The 24,827-nt window shown below is 42.2% G+C and overlaps 1 protein-coding gene across 14 annotated transcripts in view; it reads right to left on the bottom strand.

Annotated features, from left to right (window-relative positions):
- LOC105495452 (zinc finger protein 345) overlaps positions 1 to 23,490 on the bottom strand; it is a 35,212-nt gene extending 11,722 nt beyond the window's left edge. For 2 of the 14 annotated variants that reach the window (XM_071086501.1, XM_071086496.1), the window contains exons 1-2: positions 23,265 to 23,403; positions 21,847 to 21,921 (exon numbers count right to left, since the gene is read on the bottom strand). The gene's annotated coding sequence lies outside the window, so the exon portion shown is untranslated. Of the gene's footprint in view, positions 1 to 5,791; positions 8,274 to 16,793; positions 16,937 to 21,846; positions 21,922 to 22,024; positions 23,069 to 23,264 lie in introns of those variants that run through there. The other 12 variants (XM_071086500.1, XM_071086494.1, XM_071086497.1 and 9 more) reach the window with 10 other exon arrangements.
- Between the last annotated feature and the right edge of the window lie 1,337 nt (positions 23,491 to 24,827).

Below are 24,827 nucleotides of genomic sequence, written 5' to 3'. Positions count from 1 at the left end.
GAGAGAAGGTGCCAACTATGAAGCAGAAAGCAGGTCCTTACCAGACACTGAATCTGCCAACATCTTGATCATGTACTTTCCAGCCTTCACAACTGTGAGAAATCAGTTTCCTTTGTTCATAACTAGTTTATGGTATTTTGTTACAGTGGCCCAAACAGAGGAAGAAAATGGGTATTCAGAATTCATTGGAATAGTCTTTTTTTTCTCTCTGTTTGAAATTTTTCAAAGGAAATAGAAAATACAGATTGTTCTAAAAAGTAGCATTAAGGGAAACTTCCCAGACCTGAAAGACATGAGTCTCTCCATATTTAATGGGCCCACTTGGTATGTAGCATTAAAAAACATGATTTACATTTAGATATATTTTTATTAGGTTCTAGGACACTGGAAACAAAGAAAATACCCTAAAAGGCTCCAAAATGCAAAGACAGGGTATAAACCAAAGACCAGGAATGAAAATGGCTTTGGAGTTCTAAATAATACTATAAGACAGAAATCATAACTTTAAAATTCTGAGGAAAAATATTTTTAATGTAGAATTCCATGCCCTGCCAAGGAATCAATATAGTGGTTGAAAAATATACTAGAACTCACAAAATTTAATTCTCATTCATCCTTTCTCACATGCCACCAATATCAAGAAGAAGAACCAGACCAAGAAACAGGAAGGCAAGGAATCCAAGAAACAACACAGAAGGGCAGTGAATTTAAGAAGACAGAATTCTAGAGTAATAGTGGTACAAGCAGTCAGTAGAGAAAAAAAGGATCGTAGAAGAGATGTTTCTAAACCTAAGAAGCTGACAGAATATACCGGGAAGAGATTTATTTTCCAGTAGATTTTGAATATAAATTAGTGATAAATATATGGACAAAAATATTAATTACAAGGAAAACAAAGTTGTGTAACAATATAAGTGTGATTCACAGCTCACTTATGAATAAAATCTGTTAAAAAGATGCAAGCCACAAAATGGGCGATGATATTTACAAAATATTTAACTGTCAAAGAACTAGCATGTAAAATATAAGATCTTTCTCAAATCATTAATAAAAAGCTAAATGGGCTGGGTGCGGTGGCTCAAGTCTGTAATCCCAGCACTTTGGAAGGCCAAGGCGGGCGGCTCACTTGAGGTCAGGAGTTCAAAACCAGCCTGGCCCACATGGTGAAACCCCGTCTCTACTAAAAATACAAAACCGTTAGCCAGGCATGGTGGTGCACCAGGCGTGGTGGTGTGTGCCTGTAATCCCAGCTACTTGGGATGCTGAGGCAGGAGAACTACTTGAACCCAGGAGGTGCAGCTTGCAGTGAGCCGAGATCATGCCACTGAACTCCAGCCTGGGCAACAGAGCAAGACTCAGTCTCAAACAAAACAAACAAACAACAAAAAAAGCTAAATGATCCAAGAGAAAAGAAACCACTAAATAAATAGGAAGACATTTTCATTTTCACTCCTGGTCTTGTTTGTGCCCTGTGTAATAATTTGTCAGGTCTTTGTCCTAGGGTTCCTAGCACAGAGCTAGACATGTCTTTTTTATGGATCACACCTGAGTTTATGCTAATGTGGTAACTCATGGTGGACCCCTGAGTAGCTTCGGAATTGGGGCAGTCATCAAAAATATTTTTAGCTAGCCCAATCTCTGAGGAAGAAAGTGGGGCTGGAGACTGGGTTCAATCATGTGGCCAATGATCAATCATGCCTACATAATGAAATTCCACCCCAAAGTTCAGTGGAGCTTCCTTGTTGGTGAACATATCAATGTGTTTGGAGGGTGACACACCTGCTTTTACCAGGAAAGGGCATAGAAACTGTGTATAGATCCCTTTCAGACCTTTCTCTATGTGTCTCTTTACTGGGCTGTTCCTAATTTGTATCCTTATCTTTCATGATAAAACTATAATTTTTAGTGCATTCCTGAATTCTGTGAGTTGTAGTAAATTACTAAATGAAGGGGGGAGGGGGAGGGAGTCATGGGAACTTACTGGAATTGTAGCTAGTTGGCCTAAAGTAAGGGCAGATTTACTGGGGACTATATGCTAAAACCTATGGAGTCTGACACTAACTCTGGGTAGCTAGTACCAGAACTGAATTGCAGTACATCAGTTGGAGATGCAACAGATTAAAATCCCATGTTCATGGATTGGAAGACTTAACATGAAGATGCAAATACTCGCTAAAATAATCTGCAGATTCAATGCAATCTCTATTAACACTTTAGTGACCTTTGAAATGAAAAGCCAGGCCGGGCGCGGTGGCTCACGCCTGTAATCCCAGCACTTTGGGAGACCGAGACAGGTGGATCACAAGGTCAGGAGTTCGAGACTAGCTTGGCCAACATGGTGAAACCCTGTCTCTATTAAAAGTAAAAAAGTTAGCTGGGCGTGGTGGCACATGCCTGTAATCCCAGCTACTCAGGAGCCTGAGGCAGGATAATTGTTGGAACCCAGGAAGCGGAGGTTGCAGTGATCCGAGATTTTGCCACTGCACTCCAACCTGGGCGACACAGCAAGACTCCATCTCAAAAAAGAAAAAAAATGAAAAGTCACTCCTCAAATCCATATGGAACTGCAATGCGTGCCCAAAATCCATATAGAACTGCAATGTGTATTGAAAATGAAAAAGTAGGACTCACTTCTTCCAATTGTAACACTTACTACTACAAAGCTACAGTAATCCATAGGACTGGCATAAGAACAGACTTGTAAACTAATGGAATAAAACTGAAAAACCAGAAATAAACCCAAACATCTATGACTAATAGATTTCCCAGAAGGACAGTAAGTCCACTGCATGGAGAAAGAAACGTCTCTTCAACAAATGGTATTGGGACAATGGGATAAACACATGCAAATATAAAATGTGAGCTTGAGATGGATCAACAACCTAAACAGAAGTGCTAAATCATAAAACTCTTTCAAAAAAACAGGATTTCTAATTCTTCATGACCTCAGATTTCGCAGTTAATCCTTAGATTTGACACCTAAAGCACAAGCAATGAAAGAAAAGAATACATCCATTTAAATTCATCCAAGTTAAAAGTCTGCACTTCAAACGGGTACAGGGTATTTCGACATGCAGATGAAAAAGGTTTAAAACTAGAGAGAATCGATAGTTGCACAATATTATGAATACAGCAAATACCACTGAAGTTATACTAAATACCACTGAATTATGTGCTTTAAAATGGTTAAGTGTATCTCATGTGAATTTTGCCTAAATGAACAAATCTTGGGAAAAAAATGGGAAAAGGAGAAAAAAGATAATGCAAATGAAAAGATGTTCTGTTGTATTAGTAGTCATGGTCATGCAAATTAACACCATAATTAGATATTACTAAGTATATTAGGTAGGTAAAAAGTGTGACTATTCCAAATGTTGGTAAAGATGTGGCAAAAATGTGGCAAAGGCAGCGGCAAATATACACTGTTGGAAGTAGACTACTTTTTCATACAACCACTTTGAAAGAATTTGGTTATCTAGGCTAACATGCATATTCCCTATTACCCAGCAATTCCACTCCTAGGTAAAACATCCACTAGAATGTTCATAACAGTTTTATTAAGAGTAAAATGCTGGAAACCACCAATTATCCACATAAAAAATATGTTGGACAAAATACACTGTGATACAGTCACAAAGGTTACGAAATAGTGGAGATAACAAGATATATCTAAACTATTCAACATGGGCCAGGTGTGGTGGCTCACGCCTGTAATCCTAGCACTTTGGAAGGCCGAGGCAAGGGGATCGTTTGAGGTCAGGAGTTCGAGACCAGCCTGGCCAACATAGTGAAACCCCATCTCTACTAAAAAATACAAAAAATTAGCTAGGCGTGGTGGTGCATGCCTGTAATCCCAGCTACTTGGGAGGCTGAGGCAGGAGAATCACTTGAACCGGGAGGTGGAGGTTGCAGTGAGATGAGATTGTGCCACCACACTCCAGCGTGGGCAACAGAGTGAGACTCTGTCTCAAAACAAAACAAAACAAAACTTAAAAAGGACACATATATTATAATTCAATTTATATAAGTTTAAAAGCAGGCAAAGCTGTATAATATTCTTTAGGGAGTTACACAAAGTTGGCAAAAAATTGTAAGAGCAGAGAATGATTTTCACAAAATCTACTTAATAGTTACACTTCAGTGGAGAGAGAGTGAAAGAGATGAATTTGGTTTGGGCAGGCAGATGGCTTTGTGGTACTAGCGATGTTGTATTTTTCTAATCTTCATGGTGGTTATATGGGTATTATCACTTAACTTAAAAAGATTTTATGTATCTGACTATATAAAATACTTCAGGAAGAAAACTCAAACTTTGAGGGGAAAAGAAGAAAAAAGAAACAGAAAGAACATGTTTCAATTTATCTGAAGAAAGTAGTCTAATAGCCATGATACCAAATAAGGCAAAATACTAAATATGAAAAGAGAATAACTTGGGGCTAATATAACTTATAAATACACACACACACACACACACACACACGCTAAATAAAACTCTAGCAATCTGAATACAATAATTAAAAAAGCAAACTTTATGAATAAGTTGATTTTATCCAAGGAATACAAGGTTGCTTCAACATTAAAAAATTGCTTAATTATATTAACAGATTAGAGAGAAAAATGCACATTTGTCTACAACAATCAGAAAATTTGATAAAACCCAACATCCAGTTACTGTAAGAAGAAACACAAAATTTGAACAAGCTATGAGTAGAAGGTAATTTCCTCATTCTGGCGAACAGTACCTACAAAAACCAGGAAGGGACACATCAAATATGTGCATGTCCATAAAGGTTGTAGCAAATAAAACATGTAAGTACTAGAAAGCAAGAAACAAAACTGATGTTTGCAGATCTTATGATTGCCTATATGGAAAAATTCAAAAGATATAATCATCTATCCATTTAAAAAAGTATTATACAAAAAGTAGCTGGGTGTGCTGACACGTGTCTATAGTCCCAGCTACTCAGGAGACTGAGGCAGGAGAATCACGTGAACCTGGGAGGTGGAGGTTGCAGTGAGCCGAGATCGAACTACTACACTCCAGCATGTGTGACAGAGACTCTGTCTCTATAAATAAATAAATAATATTTTTGAAAAGTATTATATCCCTATCTCATGTCATACCTAAACAGCAAAGTCAGTCCTAGATAAATGATTTACAATTTTAAAAATGAACTTTAGGCCGGGCGCGGTGGCTCAAGCCTGTAATGCCAGCACTTTGGGAGTCGGAGACGGGCGGATCACGAGGTCAGGAGATCGAGATCATCCTGGCTAACACGGTGAAACCCCGTCTCTACTAAAAAATACAAAAAACTAGCCGGGCGAGGTGGCGGGCGTCTGTAGTCCCAGCTACTCGGGAAGCTGAGGCAGGAGAATGGCGTAAACCCGGGAGGCAGAGCTTGCAGTGAGCTGAGATCCGGCCACTGCACTCCAGCCTGGGCGACAGAGCGAGACTCCGTCTCAAAAAAAAAAAAAAAAAAAAATGAACTTTAAAACTCTTAAAAGACTATATGCCAGTTGTCAATGTATTGCTCCTAAGTTCCAAATTCACCCTTTATTCACCATTTTTTCACTCTGCAAAAGTAGACCTGGGCTATAGAAATATTTTTCCTTGCCAGAACAATGTTAAGCTTTGCCAGTAGTGGATGTCTGAAAGACACTGCAAGAGCAAGGGGCATTCCCTTCTGGTTCTGGTGTGTTTGCCTGGCAGGTGGCTCCAGCATCCAGGTCCACCTCCTGCAGCATATTCAGTTTCCCCAGTGCCCAGTTCCTGCAGCATGAGTGACTTTACCAGGCTTCCTCAGTCAAGCAGCTTCTCTAGCTCCCGGCTCTTAAAGTACACAGTGGCCAGCAGCACCCAGTAGCCTCGTCTGAAAGTTTTGTAGCAAATGCTTCTGGTAAGACAACCCAGTCTGCCCCACAGGATGGATTCCTGGCAAATTCTAGAGGGCAGATTTCCAGCAAATTCCACAGCAGGAACAGGACATGGCTAAGGCAAGTGAGGCACAAAACTTGAGGCATTCGCTCTCAGATGCCAACCCTGCACATATAACCTTGACGATGACTGTCTTAAGAATGCGGAACCCAGAATGCAAAATTTGAGGCATTCCGTCTCAGCGTCATGCAAGTGTAGCTACATCTGACGGTGAGTGCTTCTCACTGTCTCACTTGCCTCATCTTAGTCCCAGCCCTTTACCACAGCAATTACTGTCATTCAGTAAGCCACAGATGTGCACTCTCCAACAAGGCCTAGATGTTAGCCTTGGGAGGGCTTCTTCCTTCCTTGGACTCTCTACCATTAGTAGTGGCTGCTCTTATTATTATTTTAAAAAATTTTTTTAGAGACAAGGTCTCACTCTGTCACCCAGGCTGGAGTCACCCAGGTACCCAGGCACAATCATAGCTCACTGCAGCCTCAAACTCCTAGGCTGAAGCCATCCTCCCTCCTTAGCCTCCCAAGTAGCTAGGAATACAGGCACATGCACCACACCTAGCTAATTGGCTGTTTTATTTTTCTTTTTGTAGAGACAGGATCTGGTCTGAAACTCCTGGCTTTAAGCTATCCTCCCACCTCAGCCTCCCCAAGTGTTGGGATTACAGATGTGAGGCATCATGCCCGATCAATGGCTGCTCTTTATGGCTATAATTCCCATGGTTTTTTGAGTTTCCTTTACTTCTTACTGGTCAATCCTTTGTTACTCTAGTTCCATGATAGTTAATAATTTTTTATATTTAACTTTCCTAGTTCAAATTACTGTGTGTTTTCTGTTCCTTGATTAGATATTGACTGCAACAGAATTGGTACCTGATGTGGTTCCAGGTGAAAGGCCTGTAAAGACGGAACTCTGGGATTAGTTTGGTCACGCCTTTTAGTATCTTTTTGCTAATCCTTTGGGATTGACTGCAGTGCAGAGTTCCATGCCAATGGGATTTGGGTTGGTAGAAATTCATGGCATGCAGTAACGTTACAATGAATTAGGCCATGGTTGATTGGAATGAAGTGTCAATTAAAGCACATGCCTTGGGAGCTAAACAGTTGCTGTACTTGACCATTATGGCAGTAATGATATAAGGACTGCGGTGTGGGATGGATTAACTTACGTTAACTTCAATGCATAAAGAGAAGCCGATAAGTTCAGGTTTATTAACTCTCAGTTCAAGTCACAATCTGAGAATGAAAGCATTTCCATAAAAATCCTAAAAGAATCTCCCCTTGGCCAGGCGCAGTGGCTCAAGCCTGTAATCCCAGCACTTTGGGAGGCTGAGATGGGTGGATCACGAGGTCAGGGGATCGAGACCATCCTGGCTAACATGGTGAAACCCTGTCTCTACTAAAAAATACAAAAAAAAACCTAGCCGGGCGAAGTGGCGGGCGCCTGTAGTCCCAGCTACTCGGGATGCTGAGGCAGGAGAATGGCATAAACCCAGGAGGCAGAGCTTGCAGTGAGCTGAGATCCGGCCACTGCACTCCAGCCTGGGCGACAGAGCAAGACTCTGTCTCAAAAAAAAAAAAAAAAAAAGAATCTCCCCTTTCTTGTATACATAGGGCTGACATTGCTGAAAAACACACAATCGCTCAGTTTGCTGAAATGTGATGAATGTTGAATTCACAGTCTTGTCAAATTTATCATGTGAAAGAAGACTGACTGGCAAAGAATGGGATCCTGAAATTTGGAGTTGAGACATATGGATAGGACCCAGATGAAACTGGCAATCTTGAACTCCTAAGTCACTGTGGTGACCTCTCTTACTAGTGGAAATAACTTGCAATCCAGCATTTGAGAAATTAGTTTTCCTCTGGTTGAAAACCCTAAGATAACATAACCTGGAGTAGTGCAAAGGGCATGCTCATGCTCTGTAAGATCCACCAGAAATGTTCTGTCTGCTGAGATAGTATTTAGGAATGAGCCTGGAACATCTTCTCATTCCAGGAAGTAAGGAAATGCTCAATCCTCATTATACATCTATAATGAGGGTCCAATCTCAGCATAACCCAGGGAGACAGGTATATAGTATGACCCAGGAGGAAATAACTCACTGTATTAGTTTGCTAGGGCTGCCATAATAAAATACCACAGACTGGATGGCTTAAATAACAGAAATTTGTTTGTTCACAGTTACGGACATTAGTCCAAGATTATGCTGATTGTAGCTTTGGTTTCTTCTGAGGCCTCTTGCCTTGGCTTGCAGATGGTCTGTTTCTTGCTATGCACTCACATGGTCTTTCCTCTGTGTCTATCCTTGACATCTCTCTGTGTGTCCAAATTTCCTCCCTTATAAAGATAGGAGTCAGGTCGAATGAGTGCTCACCTTAATAGCCTCATTTTAACTGAATTATCTCTTTAAAGACCCTGTTTCCAAATACATTCACATTCTAAGGCACTGGGATTTATGCTTTCAACATATGAATTTTGGAAGGGACACAGTTGAGCCCACAAATACTCACCAAAACAAGGGTTGTGGGAGGAGCAGAGTGATGATGCTCTAACTTTACCTTTATGCATAGTTTTAACTTTTTTTTTTTTTTTTTGAGACTGGATCTTACTCTGTCGCCCAGGTTGGAATGCAGTGGCATGATCTTGGCTCACTGCAACCTCCGCCTCCCGGGTTCAAGTGATTCTCCTGCTTCAGCCTCCCGAGTAGCTGGGATTACAGGTGTGCACCACCACTCCTGGCTAATTACTGTATTTTTTGGTAGAAATGGGGTTTCCCTATGTTGTCCAGGCTGGTCTTGAACTCCCGCCTCAAGTGATCCACCTGCCTCAGCCTCCCAAAGTGCTGGGATTACAGTCATGAGCCACCGCACCCAGCTAGTTTTAACTTTTGGAAGCATGCTAATATTTTTACATACTCATACAATCAAGTCACCAAGAATACAGTAACAAAAAAGGCCAAATGGTAGGAACAAACTTAAATGTATTTCAAATGAATAACAAAAGCAAACTTAATGGGGGAAAAAACCAAATCCAAGTAAATTAGAACACAATATTTTGACTATGTACTCCCAGTCTAAAGATAAAGAGAAGCTGGCCGTGTGCGGTGGCTCATGCCTGTAATCCCAGCACTTTGGGAGGTCAAGGTGGGTGGCTTGCTTGAGGTCAGGAGTTAAAGACCAGCTTGACCAACATGGCAAAATCCCGTCTCTACTAAAAATACAAAAATTAGCCGGGTGTGGTGGTGGGCGCCTGTAATCCCAGCAACTCAGGAAGCTGAGGCAGGAGAATCGCTGGAACAGGGAGGCGGAGGTGGCAGTGAGCTGAGGTCATGCCACTGCACTGCAGCCTGGATGACAGAGCGAGACACCGTCTCAAAAAAAAAAAAAAAGGCCAGGCATGGTGGCTCATGCCTGTAATCGCAGCACTTTCGGAGGTGGAGGCAGGTGGACTGCAAGGTCAAGAGATCAAGACCATCCTGGACAACATGCTGAAAACCCATCTCTACTAAAACTACAAAAAATTAGCTTGGTATGGTGATGCATGCCTGTAGTCCCTGCTACTCAGAAGGCTGAGGCAAGAGGATCGCTTGAACCCAGGAGGCGGAGGTTGCAGTGAGCCAAGATTGTGCCACTGCACTTCAGCCTGGAGAAACAGTAAGACTCCGTCTTAAAAATAAATAAATAAATAAATACAAACAAAAAGATAAAGAGAACTATAAGCAAATACTGAACCCTACTTAGTATGCTTGATTTTTACTATAGTAGAGGTTAGCATACTCATATTCTGTATTTATAAATTCTAGACTTGAACAAATTCGTAAATATAATGAGGATAATGGAAGCCAGGTTTCTAAGTCCTACAGAAGGAAGATACAAATATGGAACACGTTGTGACAAGAATGAACACTGCAGTCCCATCATCTAGATCTTGGTTTCCAAATATTCACATTCCAAGGAACCAGAGCTCTTTAGAGAAACGACTCATTCCAGGCTGGAGCTAAGACAGTATTTAGGAACGAGCCTGGAACATCTTGTCATTCCAGGAAGTAAGGAAATGCTCAAAGAATAATGAAGACAAGTCAAAGGAACACAGAAGCCAGCTGGAATGCGTTCCTGTTGGCCAAATCTGGGACAATTTGAGTATAAAAATAAATAACAGATTATAACCCATTAAGGAAAGTAAACATCTATGAATTCATATTGACATAAACAAATGAATAAGTAGGAGAGAAGGGAAAGCTCTTCTTTATAGCAGAATGCCAACTAATTAATACAGACAAAATAACGGCGATAGAAATCAAACAAAAAAACCCCTCCCATTATTACTATTACATCTTACTAATAACAGACCCAGGAATAATTATCAATGGGCGAATGTTAAACTAGTGGGGAAAAGTTTGGTGACCAGTTATTTATACAGTTACAAAGTATATCTCCACAAATTATCTATTAATTACAAATAGACAACTGTCAATATTACAGTGGAGAAACATGGTAGATATCCCCTTAACAAATTATCAAAGTTAACAGCTCCAGAAATGGAATAAGTCAACATCATGAATCTCCCAAGATGATGCAGCAAGAAGGATACGATATTACCTTTATGCTATTCCTGCCACAAAATTCATAGCCTGAATGTAAGCATGATAAACCATAAGACAAACCCAAATTAAGGGACTTTTTACAAAATAACTGGCTTCTCCTCTTCAAAAATGCCAAGATCATGAAAGACAAAGAGGGAGCAACTCTTCCAGATTAAAGAAGACTAGAGAGACATAATTAATAAATTTAAAGTGTGATTTTAAAGTAGATCCTGGATAGATGAGGGGAGAGGGTAGGGTAGTTTGTTATAAAGAACATTACTGGGATGAGTCAAAAATTTTAAATATGGATTAGAGTATCATATAAATGTTAAAATTTTAATAACTGTACTGTGGGTTATGTAAGAGAATATTCTTGTTGTTAGGAAATAAAGGGGCAAAATATCTGCAACTTAGTCTTAAACGGTACAGATAAAATGTGTGTGGAGTGTGTGTGTGTGTGTGTGTGTGTAGAGATAGAAGGAGAGAGAGAGAGAAGAAAACAATTTCATATGAGAATGATAATGCAAATAGGCAAAAGGTAACAACTGGTGAATGTGAGTAACTGGTATGCAGGAATACTTTATGCTATTCTTGTAACTTCTATAAGTTTCAAATTTAATAAAAATTTTAAAGTTAACAAAACATATTCCTAAATAATTCTCATGTTAAATATGAAACTAAATGGAAACACAAATAGCCTAAAAATGAGGTAAACAAGAGCAAGATACATATCAAACACTGGACATCAAGAAATTACCAGATAAAAAGTAATTGGTAGAATTAAATGCCTGTATAAAAACAATATAAAACAGATTTGAATTCAATATCACAACAAAAGAATCTCAACATTAAAAAAAGCAAAAGAACTGGTGAAGATAAAAATAAAACATAAAAGGCTGGGTGCGGTGCCTCACGCCTATAATCCCAGCACTTTGGGAGGCCGAGGCAGGAGGATCACTTGAGGTCAGGAGTTCGAGACCAACCTGGCCAACAAGGCAAAACCCCATCTCTACTGAAAATACAAATATTAGCTGGGTGTGGTAGTGTGTGCCTGTAATCTCAGCTACTCAAGAGGCCGAGGCAGGAGAATCACTTGAAACTGGGAGGCAGAAGCTGCAGTGAACTGAGATCTTGCCACTGCACTCCTATACTCCAGCCTGAGCAACTCACTCTGTAAAAAAAAAAAAAATGCAAAAAAATTTATGATTTACAAAACCCAAAGCTTTTGAAAGTTTTTTTTTGTTTTTAAAAAGAAGACTGCTGATTAAACGTGGTATGTGTATGTACCATATACTTTAGGTTTTCTCTCCCTCAAGACACCACTCAGATGACCAGTGTATTTTCATACAATAAATTGCTAGCAAGTGCACAGGTATGGCAGATATTGTTGACTGCCTCCACCAAAACTACTCCTTCCGCCACTTTCTTGATATATGACTTTGATTTTTCTTCCACAGTTACTGTGCTCAGCTCCATAAAGTGAATCACGACTGTCTAACTCAGCGATTCTCATTCGTGAGTGTACATTAGAATCACTTGGGTAGCTTTTTATTTTTTATTTTGATTTTTATTTTTTGAGACAGCATCTTACTTGATTTTTTTTTTTTTTTTTGAGACAGCCTAAGCTGGAGTGCACTGGTGCAATCTTGGCTCCCTGCAACCTCTACCTCCCAGGTTCAAGGGGTCTCCTGCCTCAGCCTCCCAAGTAGCTGGGACTATAGGTGCCCACCACCACACCCAGCTAATTTTTGTATTTTTGGTAGAGACAGGGTTTCACCATGTTGGCCAGGCTGGTCTCGAACTCCCGACCTCAGGTGATCCGCCCACCTTCCTCCCAAAGCACTGGGATTACGGGCGTGAGCCACTGCACCCGGCCTCTTGGGTAGTTTTTTAAATATTCCAAAGTTTGAACCCATTCCGCATCAAATGAAATTTTAATGTTTTCTATCAGCTTCTGTGCATTGAAGTCATCAGTTCTCAATTGCGGTAGTGCATTAGAGACATCTGGTGACCTTTTACAAATTGGGGTTGGCTAGTCCAAGTGCAAGTGGTGTTTACAACTAATTGATCGATCACAACCAGTTACAGATTTCTTTGTTCCTTCTTCATTCCCACTGCTTTGCTTTATTAGTCATAAAATGATAATGAGAAAAATGGTGATGCTCAGGCCATACCCCAGACCAATTAAATCAGAATTGCTGAGAGTCGGACCAGAGGTTAGCAACCAAGGTTAAGAATAGCTAGCTTAGGCCGGGCGCGGTGGCTCAAGCCTGTAATGCCAGCACTTTGGGAGGCCGAGACGGGTGGATCACGAGGTCAGGAGATGGAGACCATCCTGGCTAACACGGTGAAACCCCGTCTCTACTAAAAATACAAAAAACTAGCCGGGCGAGGTGGCGGGCGCCTGTAGTCCCAGCTACTCGAGAGGCTGAGACAGGAGAATGGCGTGAACCCGGGAGGCGGAGCTTGCAGTGAGCTTAGATCTGGCCACTACACTCCAGCCTGGGCGACAGAGCGAGACTCCGTCTCAAAAAAAAAAAAAAAAAAAAAGAATAGCTAGCTTAGGCCAGACGTGGCTCATGCCTATAATCCCAGCCCTTTGGGAGGCCTAGGTGGGCGAATCATCTGAGGTCAGGAGTTGGAGACCAGCCTGGACAACACGGTGAAACCCCATCTCCATTAAATATACAAAAAAAATTAGCTGGGCATTGTGCCAGGCGCCTGTAATCTCAGCTACTTGGGAGGCTGAGGAAGAATTGCTTGAACCCAGGAAGTGGAGGTTGCAGTGAGCAGAGCTCATGCCATTAAACTCCAGCCTGGGTGACAACAGCGAAACTTAGTCTCAAGCAAACAAACAAAAAAAGAATAGCTGGCTGAAATGAAATGAAATCATTATTTGTTCTAAGTGCTATTTTGTACCTTTTGCAGCAATAAGTGACCTAACTGGTAGTTAGAAAAGCTGATTCTGTTAGAGACAACTGAGTGTACTGTGAAGTGATCAAGCCAATTTGAAATTTAATTTGGAAGTATTTACTGACATTTAAAATACATATACTCAGCCGGGCTCACGCCTGTAATCGCAGCACTTTGGGAGGCCAAGGCAGGTGGATCACCTGGGGTCGGGAGTTTGGGACCAGCCTGACCAACATGGAGAAACCCTGTCTCTACTGAAAATACAAAATTAGCGGGATGTGGTGGCACATGCCTATAATCCCAGACACTAGGGAGGCTGAGGCAGGAAAATTGCTTGAGCCTGGAGGCAGAGGTTGTGGTGAGCCGAGATTGTGCCATTGCACTCCAGCCTGGGCAACAAGAACAAAACTCCATCTCAAAAATAAATAAAATAAAATAAAATAAAATACACATATGCTATTATTCCTATAATTTCACTTTTTAGTGAAATGTACATGTATGTATATATGTATGTACTTAAATGCATAGAATAAAGGTTAACAAAATGAATAATTAACCAATAACAGTGGCTATGTTTGGGTAGATACCTCGGATTGGGGACTGTGGCTGCACAAGACTTGAGCCCCTCTATAATATATAAATTATTTTTATAAGAAAAATATATTCATTAATTATGTATATAATTATAATTTTACTGAAAAGGAAAAAAACAAGCACTAGCATTTGGCCAAAGTAGATGGTTATTTAGAAAGGCAATAATTTGGCCGGGCGCGGTGGCTCAAGCCTGTAATCCCAGCACTTTGGGAGGCCGAGGCGGGCGGATCACAAGGTCAGGAGATCGAGACCACAGTGAAACCCCGTCTCTACTAAAAATACAAAAAATTAGCCAGGCGCGGTGGCGGGCGCCTGTAGTCCCAGCTACTCAGGAGGCTGAGGCAGGAGAATGGCGGGAACCCGGGAGGCGGAGCTTGCAGTGAGCCGAGATCGCGCCACTGCACTCCAGCCTGGGCAACAGCGTGAGACTCCGTCTCAAAAAAAAAAAAAAAAAAAAAAAAAAAGAAAGGCAATAATTTGTAAGCAAACTATATTCAACAAAAAAGACTTGGTGAAATAACTCTATGAGGCCATTACAATTCATGATAAAGATAAATGTTAACATGGACAGCTGTTTATATGTATTTTGGCATAATAAACACAGGTTACACAGATCAATAGCTACACAATGATCATATTAAAAAAAGAATTCTAAGTATTTGCTATAACAATTTGATGGTAGCTACATCTAATTGATAGGATTACAGATGACCTTTGTTTTTTCTTTATCCTACTGTTTTCTAAATTTGTTGTAATAAGGAAACAAATTTAGAAATGAAAATAAAGAATACAGCAATCTTTTTTGTTTTTATTGTTTTTTGGAGATAGAGTCTCATTCTGTCACCCAGGCTGGAGTGCAGTGGCACGATCTTGGCTCACTACAGCCTCTGCCTCCCGGGTTCCAGCGATTCTCCTGCCTCCCGAATAGTTGGAATTACAGGTACCTGCCACCATGCCCTGGCTAATTTTTGTATTTTTAGTAGAAATGGGATTTCACCATGTTGTCCAGGCTGGTCTCGAACTCCTGACCTCAGGTGATGCACCTGCCTTGGCCTCTCAATGTTCTGGGATTATAGGCATGAGCCACTGGCCTGCCCAAATACAGCACTCTTAAGAAGTGACACATTTGATCATGTATTCAAAGGTTTTTGAAAGAAAATATAAACATGGTTCAGGAAGAAGCACAGAGACATAAATCAAAACTGGAAAAAAAATTCAAATATATAACTATTTGAATATCACTATTTATAATATCACCAAGTAGGCAGTACAAAGTAAGGGAAAAGCAAGTAAGTTATCACTGAATAAATGATATGGGAATAAGACTAGGTAAATGAGAAAAAACTGAATATAGATCCCCAAATCAAAGCAAAACAAATTTAAAATGGATTGAAAAGTTACATATAAGAGAACTGAAAGTCAAAATCCTGTTCTAAATGATTTACAATGTAGGTAGGGAGCAAAACTTACATATAAGATATTTTGGGAAAAACCAAAGCTATTTAGTTAAATGCTTTCTATTGTAATTGCTATAGAGGTCCCAAGAATGAAAAGTAAAGAAGGGAAATAACATTTACTCAACACCTGATGTGCATCAAGTGTTGTGCACATAAATTATTTCAATGTTGACAACACTGAGAGAAAATTATTATCTCTTCTTCACAGGTTAAACAACTCACAAGTGGTATGGGTGAAATCAGATGCCACATTTTTCTGATACTTAAGATCACGTTCTTTATGCCGTATTACAGAGAGATAAGACTAGTATGAGTAAAATAATCTGAGATGATTTTTTTTCCAACGAAGACAATATGTGAACTAAAGAGTTGGTAAGAAAAGATGGCAAAGATGTAGAGGCAGAAATTACCTCATATAGCACAGTGGAGGTGAGAGGTGAGGAAGAGAAAAGGGTAGTTAAAAAAGAAACGTGGGCCAGGTGCGGTGGCTCACGCCTGTAATCCCAGCACTTTGTGAGGCCGAGCTGGGTGGATTACCTGAGGTCAGGAGTTCGAGACCACCCTGACCAACATGGAGAATCCCTGTCTCTACTAAAAATACAAAATTAGCCAGGCATGGTGGCACATGCCTGTAATCCCAGCTACTCGGGAGGCTGAGGCAGGAAAATCACTTGAACGGGAGGCAGAGGTTGTGGTGAGCCACGATCACACCACTGCACTCCAGCCTGGGCAACAAGAGTGAAACTCCATTAAAAAAAAAAAGGCTAGGCGCAGTGGCTCACTCTGTAATTCCCTTTGGGAGGCCGAGGCGGGCGGATCATGAAGTCAGGAGATCGAGACCATCCTGCCTAACACAGTGAAACCCCATCTCTACTAAAAATACAAAAAATTAGCCGGGCGTGGTGGTGGGCACCTGTAGTCCCAGCTACTCCGGAGGCTGAGGCAAGAGAATGGCGAACCCAGGAGGCGGAGCTTGCAGTGACCCGAGATCGCACCACTGCACTCCAGCCTGGGCAACAGCGTGAGACTCTATCTCAAAAAAAAAAAAAAAAAAAAAAGAAACGTGGCAAGTGAGAAGAGTAAAAGATACCATAAAAAGCAGGCTTGATTGTACCAGATGTTACTAACACAAAAATATTAGGCAATAAATATCTACATTATATGTAAATCTATACCTAATTTTCATATCCCCCACTTCCAAAAATGTATTTGAGGAGTCCAAGAATAAAAGAAAATATTAAAAATATATTAGTACATAAAGAGCTGGAGAAGATAGGAGTGGGAGGATACCATATATAAAGAACGTCTCACCCACAGCTTTGTCTTTCCTCAGGTACTGTTACCAGTAACCTGCTTATTGGCTCAAAGGTCCAACCCTTTGTCTGGAGTCCAAGATTGATTTGAGGGAAAAGGCAAGCTATGTTTCTGCTCAACTCCAGGGTGAAGTTAGAGGTCTGAGGAAAGAACAAGGTGCATTTAAATGAAATTCAAGTTTTGGAAGACATCAGAAAGGGAATTTTCAATTTCTTTCTTGTACAACCTAGCTGTTCAAGTTACCACACATTTCAGTCTTTCTAATAAAGCTGCTTTTCGAGGAGGAGGAAGAGCAGGAGCAGGAGGAGGAGGAGGACAAGGACAGGGAGGAGGAGATAGGTGCTCAATATTAAAAAAAAAAAAAAAAAACCCAGGCTAAAATTATGATTGATCATTATCTGAACTGCTCAGATTCCAGACAGTCAATGCCAAAGGAATACTCTGTACAATGAATTATGTGATTCCTACTTGCCTAGAACTATTTATAGGAGATAAGCAAGACCTTGCTGAGAAACACTAAGACCTACATCAACTGAGAGGCTCATGTTATTAGAAGAGTGCCCCATTGTCTCTTGGGCCTTTTGGTTAAGATCAAGTGTAGAAGAGTTTCCAAATTTCTACTCATAAAATTATACATACAATGCAATTTCATCAAAATTCCAAGAGACGTTTGGGTGCAACCAAGCTAATTCAAAAACTGACATGAAAATGCAAAGAAATACAAACAGCCTAGACACTCTTGAGGAAAAAGAAGGTGAGTGTACTTGCTCCAAATACAAAGTTACAGTGAGTAAGACAGTATGGTATTACTGTGAGGAGTAACAAATAGACCAGCAGAACAGAATCCAGAAATAGACATAGACATATATGTTTACTTGATTTTTTTACTAAAATGGCGCTGCATATCAGTGCAGAAAATATTAACTTTCCAATAAATGATACCATAATAACTGAATACACACCTGGGGGAAAAATGAAATTGAATCCTACCCTACAAAAATTCCAGGTGGTGTAAAGACCTCAACGTTAAAGCCAAAATCCAGAAAGTTTTCGGCTTGGCTAGGTGCAGTGGCTCACGCCTGTAATCCCAACACTTTGGAAGGCTGAGGTAGGCAGATCACCTGAGGTCAGGAGTTCCAGACCAGTCTGACCAACATGGAGAAACCCTGTCTCTACTAAAAATACAAAATTAGCCAGGTGTGGTGGTGCATGCCTGTAATCCCAGCTACTCGGGAGGCTGAGGCAGGACAATCGCTTGAACCCAGGAGGCAGAGTTGCGGTAAGCGGAGATAGGCCACTGCACTCCAGCCTGGGCAACAAGAGCTAAACTCCATGTCAAAAAAAAGGAAGGAAGGAAGGAAAGGAAGGAAAGGAAGGAAAGGACGAAAAGGAAGGAAAGGAAAGGAAAGAAGGAAGGAAGGAAGGAAGGAAGGAAGGAAGGAAGGAAGGAAGGAAGGAAGGAAGGAAGGAAGGAAGGAAGGAAGGAAGGAAAGAAGGAAGGCAGGCAGGCAGGCAAGCAAGTTTTTGTCTTTAACACCAAAGAAAATCTTCATTACCTTAAGGTAGACAAAAATTTCTTAAACAAGACTAACCATAGGAGGGCCGGGCGCGGTGGCTCAAGCCTGTAATCCCAGCACTTTGGGAGGCCGAGACGGGCGGATCACGAGGTCAGGAGATCGAGACCGTCCTGGCTAACACAGTGAAACCCCGTCTCTACTAAAAATACAAAAACTTAGCCGGGCGAGGTGGCAGGCGCCTGTAGTCCCAGCTACTCGGGAGGCTGAGGCAGGAGAATGGAGTGAACCCGGGAGGCGGAGCTTGCAGTGAGCTTAGATCCGGCCACTGCACTCCAGCCTGGGTGACAGAGCGAGACTCCGTCTCAAAAAAAAAAAAAAAAAAAAAAAAAACAAGACTAACCATAGGAAATGATATTATTAAAATGAAACCCAGAACTTCTATTTGTCAAAAGGCACCACATAGAGTGAAAAGCCAAACCAGAGCAGGCGAAAATACTTATCACACATACAACTGAAAAAAAAAAGATTAATTTACAGAAGATATATACACATATGTACAACTGCTGCAAATCAGAGAAAAAAAACCCAATTAAAAATTGGTCAAATATTTGAACAACATCTTATAAAAGGGGACATTCAACTGCACTCCAGCCTGGGCAATAGAGACTCAGTCTCAAAAAAAAAGGGGGGGGATATTCAAATGGCCAAGAATCAGTGCTCAACTTTATTAGTAATAAAGGAAATTTAAATTAAATATAAATTAGACACCCACCAGATTGGCAAACATTTAAGAGTTTTATGATGCCAAGGGCTAGCATGGAGGTGGAGCTAAGAAAACTCTTGTAAACTGCTGGCAAAAGTACAGTATCTTTAGAGAACAGTTTGGCAATGTTTGGTAAAACTGAAGATGTACAAACCCTACCTATCAGCATTTTTTTTTTTTTTGAGATGGAGTCTCACTCTGTTGCCAGGCTGGAGGACAGTGGCATGATCTCGGCTCACTGCAACCTCTGCCTCCAGGGTTGAAGCGATTCTCCACAGCCTCCCGAGTAGCTGGGACTACAGATGCACGCCACCACGCCCAGCTAACTTTTGTATTTTTAGTAGAGATGGGGTTTCACCATGTTGGCCAGGATGGCCTCGATCTCTTGACCTCATGATCTGCCTGCCTTGGCCCCCCAGAGTGCTGGGATTACAGGCATGAGCCACCGTGTCCAGCCACTATTAGCAATTTAATCACTAGGTATATACACTACAGAAATGCAAGCAAATGTGTACTAAAATATGCACACAAAATGATCATAGTCACACTGCCTGTAGTAGCCAAAAATGACAAGATAAATGTCCATCAAGAGTAGAAGGATAAGGCCAGGGACAGTGGCTCATGCCTGTAATCTCAGCACTTTGGGATGCTGAGGCAGGCGGATCACCTGAGGTTAGGAGTTCAAGACCAGCCTGGCCAACATGGTGAAACCACATCTTTACTAAAAATACAAAAATTAGCCAGGCCCGGTGATACACACCTGTAATCCCAGCTACTTGGGAAGCTGAGGCAGAAGAATCACTTGAACTCGGGAGGCGGAGGTTGCAGTGAGCCAAGATCGTGCCATTGCACTCCAGCCTGGGCAACAGAGCGAGAATCCGTCTCAAAAACAAACAAAAAAGAGTAGAAGGTAAGTAAATTATAGTATGTCCATATAATGGGATAGTATACATACAGCAATAAAAAATGAACTGTTAGCTGGCTGTAGTGGCTCTTGCCTATAATCCCAGCATTTTGGGAGGCTGAGGAGGGTGGATCACCAGAGGTCAGGAGTTCGAGACCAGCCTGGCCAACATGGTGAAACCCAGTCCCTACTGAAAATACACAAGTTAGCCGGGTGTGGTGACACGTGCCTGTAATCCCAGCTACTCTGGAGGCTGAGTGAGGAGAATCGCATGAACTCAAGAGGCAGAGATTGCAATGAGCCGAGATCTCGCCACTGCATTCCAGCCTGGGTGACAGGGCAAGACCCTGTCTCAAAAAAAAAAAAAAAATTAACTGTCACTTTTATTATGTAGTCTTTTGTGAAAAAAAGAAACAAAAGAATGTCTATTCATACAAAGTTAGAAAACAAACAAAAATTGCACTTCTATGCCTTTGGGATTAATTCATAGGTACTAAAGCTCTAATGAAGGGCAAAGAAATGACCACAGTGGTTATCATCACAGAAGCACAGTGTTGTTTGTGACTGTGGAGGAGTAGAGTAGAGGCTTCTTCAGTGATGGATGTATTCTAGTTATTGATCTGGGTACCCCTTACATGGATCTTTATAATTACTTGTTAAACTGCACAAGTTGGTATTTTACTTGTTTTTTGGTTTTTTGGTTTTTTTGAGACGGAGTCTTGCTCTGTCGCCCAGGCTGGAGTGCAGTGACCGGATCTCGGCTCACTGCAAGCTCCGCCTCCCGGGTTCACGCCATTCTCCTGCCTCAGCCTCCCCAGTAGCTGGGACTACAGACGCCCGCCACCTCGCCCGGCTAGTTTTTTGTATTTTTTAGTATAGACGGGGTTTCACCGTGTTAGCCAGGATGGTCTCGATCTCCTGACCTCGTGATCCGCCCGTCTTGGCCTCCCAAAATGCTGGGATTACAGGCTTGAGCCACCACGCCCGGCCTGTATTTTACTTGTTAAGCTGAACAAGTGGGTGTTTTACTTATTAAACTGCTCAAGTGGGTCCCATTTCTTTACCGAATTTGAAGAAAAAAGCTGTTGGCATTCAAATAAATGTTATGGATCTCTAAAAATATTTTCAAAATATACTATGTGGGAAAATAATTTTATGTGAAAATGTAGGATATAAAATGGCAAATGCTGCATGAATTCAATTATGTTTTATGTGCATATATAAATTTTCTACATCAGGGATTTCTGTCCTTTTGAAATTATTTAAAACAATCATGTTTTACTTTTATAATCTGAAAGAAATCACATTTTTTAAAAAGATAGCATAAAGAAAAATTAAAACCGAGTGCGGTGGCTCACACCTGTAATCCCAGCACTTTGGGAGGCTTAGGCAGGCAGATAGATCGTGCCCAGGAGTGCAAGACCAGCCTGGGCAACAAGGTGAAACCCTGTCTCTACTAAAAATAGAAAAATTAGCCGGGCTTGGTGGCATATGCCTGTAATTCCAGCTACTCGGGAGGCTGAGACAAGAGAATTGCTTGAGTCCGGGAGGTGGAAGCTGTAGTGAGCCAAGATCGCACCACTGCATTCCAGCCTGGGCGACAGAGCCAGATTCTGTCTCAAAAAAAAAATAAATAAATAAATAAAAGAAAGAGAGAGGAAAAAAAAAGAAAAATTAAAATTGTCTGACAAATTAGTAAGAGAAAATCAGGTGTTGGAGGTGGGGTTTGAAGACACCACATTTTCTCAAAAGGGAAATTCCAGGGATCAGGTCATCTGATAAGCAAGAATTTTCAAGAGAAGGAAAGCAACTATGTCCTGACAAAGAAAAAGGGATTTCAGGAAACAAGAGGAAAGGACAAGCTACCTTGCAGGTGCCTTGAGGATGTTCAACAGTCATTCTTTACTCCTCTCCGGAGGTCTCTATCCAAGCAGGGCAGAGCTGAGGAAGGAGAAAGGAGTCAGGAAACATCAGGTTCTTCTGAGAGAGATCCGGTTTGACTATGTCAGAAGTTATCTTGGCTACCCTACTGCCCACCACCTACAGAGTAAAGTCAAAGAAGTCTAGGACGTCCTGCTCAATCCGGGCAGGGTCAATGCCGTTCTGGGCAGAATCTGTTCCTGAGCTCACAGAGGTCTCCAGTGGCTGAAGTCACAAAGACAGAGACTCCCCATACCTACATTGGCTATATAGACACATAGTCACACAAACTCACTCACATCATGGGGACATAAACGTCACAGGCACCCCAAACCTAAACACAACAGGCTGCACATGGTCACACAATCACACACTCACACACACCACGGGGGCAGACACGGACACAACTGCAGAGTCCGTGGACATCTCTCACTCAAAATCCCAGCGACATACACCTTGGGGTCGCAATGACAACAAAGTCACACGCACCCTACATCAACAATATCACCAACACGCGCGCGCGCACACACACACGGAAGCAGCCACAAACCTCACAATTAAGGCATACTACACACAGTTCCGCAAATGGTAACAAACACACACACACGCCAAGGGGACACACAGTCACAACCGCGGTCCAGGAACCTCACACTCGCAAACACAGTGTCCAACCCGGTCACAATTAAACTCCACTGACACCCGCACAAACAGAAACAAAAAGTCCTCCCCGCCCTCACAGTTCCATACACGGTCGCACAGATACACGCCCACCATAGAGACACCCCCAGTCACAACCGTACACACTCCTCACAATCGCTCCTTAGCCTGCTCCCTACGCAGCCCACACAGGTCGGGAGTTCCTCTCGCCCCAGGCTCCGAGCAGCCTCACTTACGCCTGTTCGGGTAGGGTCAGCTCCACTCCACTGGAATCCAAACAAGCCGACCCCAGCTATCTCACAAAGCCCCAAGGCCGCCAGCCCAAACCCGCGGGAAGATCCCGCCCACTCCTCAGGAGACTATCTAGTTATCGCGGGAGAGAGCCCTGAGCCTAGAGGCTTCTGGGAAGTGTAGTCCAGAAAGCGACAGGTTGCCGAAAGCTACAGCCCAGCCATCCCGATTCCTGTGGCGCGGAATCTGGCACCAACAAAACTAAATATTTGAGGTGAGCTGCCCATCGGAGCCTTCCGGGAGTCTCACCTGACAAGGACTCCCTAGACCAAGCTTTAGTCAGGCTCCTCTGAGCCCTTTTTGTTTGGCCAGACCTCCTCCATAGCCTGCGAACCCCACTTCAGCAAGAATCCAGCTAAGCCAGTTTAGCAACAATCCCCCCACCCTTGATACTTGAGTTCCTCTTAGTAATTTACCATGCTTTAATTCCTTCACCCAGCCCGTTAGTTATAAATCTCCAGCTGCTGTTGTATTGGAAGTTGACTATTGCAACAGTCTTTAACCAAGTCCTTCTTGCCTGTTTAACTCCTCTGGAGCAAGTTTTCTTTCACCCCGCCCAGCCTCAGAGGGCGGCTCCCGGGCTTCCGCCCCTCCCCGGGAGACATACTGGACCGCAAGGTCTCCTGGGAAACGTAGTCCAAGCCTCGCCGGAGACTGGATGGGCCCAGCCAAAGTAAGTGGGCTGAGTCCTCTGGGTCCTGAGGCGGGAGTCTGGCCGCAGTGACTAGACTAACTGTGCCCCGGAGGCTGCTCGGAATTCCACTTAATGCTGGAAACACGCAGACGCTCTTCAGGCGGGCAGCTGCGTAGCTTGTGGAGGAGCCGGGAGAGTGCACTCCAATATGGGACCTGAGCGTCTCAGACCGAATCAGGATGGGGAGTCGGAAGGGGACAAATCTGTGATCCCAGTCACGCATGCGAGACTGGGCAAAGGAAGGCTCGAGTGTGTGTAAGACTGCGGTGGGACTGCTTGTGCTGGTGAGATGAGGGGTGTCTGGGTAGTTGAGTGAAAGAAACCGCGTGCCAGTAAGATTGGTGCATGTGTGAGAAAGGTGAGGTCAAGATGTGTGCACCTTTGCGGGTGGGGAGGTCATATGGAGTGTGTGGAGGCTGGGGGCAAGATCGCGTATGGATCTGTGTGTGAATGTGTGTAATCACCTAAATGTGGGTCACTGCATGGGTAGCTGATACTGTGACTGTGGAGGAATCTGAACCTCCAAGTCTCATTTTCTCTTTAAATTGTGATAAGTTTGTATCTTCCTGGAGCAGCAATTTCAAAGGGGGGAAGCTCCATTATTGATATAATAAAATAGCATTTTTATGTAAACATTTAACATTCAGACATTTCTTCTGAACTAGAAAACAAAATCAGTATGAGTACTCAAAGTAGTTTAAAAAAAAAACCCGTCATTATGCATATGGGGAAGATAAATTGTGAAAGGGAAACTTCCTTTTTTCACTATAATCTTGTTTAAATTTTTAAAATCAATGTGATGACTTATTTGAAAACAAATATAAAATTAAAAAACTGACAGAAAGGGGAACTAGGAGGAAATCAATAACTTTTTAAGCTAGAAACTTTGGGAGGTGGCAGAGGTTGCTGAAATATGATGGCGGGAAGTATATGACAACAGGAAATGCTGACGTAAAATCTAATCCTGAAGCTTTTAACAATGGCAGGAAAGGCTGGGCATGGTGGTTCATGCCTAGTGATCCCAAGCACTTTGGAAGGCTGAGGCAGGAGCATCACTTGAGCCCAGCAGTTTGAGACCAGCCTGAACAGCATACTCTCTACAAAAAAAAAGAAAGAAAGAAAGAAAGAAAAAAAAAACAGCATGAGTGCAGTGGCTCATTCCTGTAATCCCAGCACTTTGGGAAACCGAGGCGGGTGGATCACTTGAGGCCAGGAGTTCAAGACCAGCCTGGCTAATATGACGAAATCCCATCTCTACTAAAAATACAAAATTAGCCAGACATGG

The sequence above is a fragment of the Macaca nemestrina genome, chromosome 20 (genome assembly GCF_043159975.1).
Source record: "Macaca nemestrina isolate mMacNem1 chromosome 20, mMacNem.hap1, whole genome shotgun sequence".
Taxonomy (NCBI): Eukaryota; Metazoa; Chordata; class Mammalia; order Primates; family Cercopithecidae; genus Macaca; species Macaca nemestrina.
The sequence above is the reverse complement of the archived record's forward strand: the minus strand, read 5'-3'. Positions and strand labels throughout refer to the sequence as shown.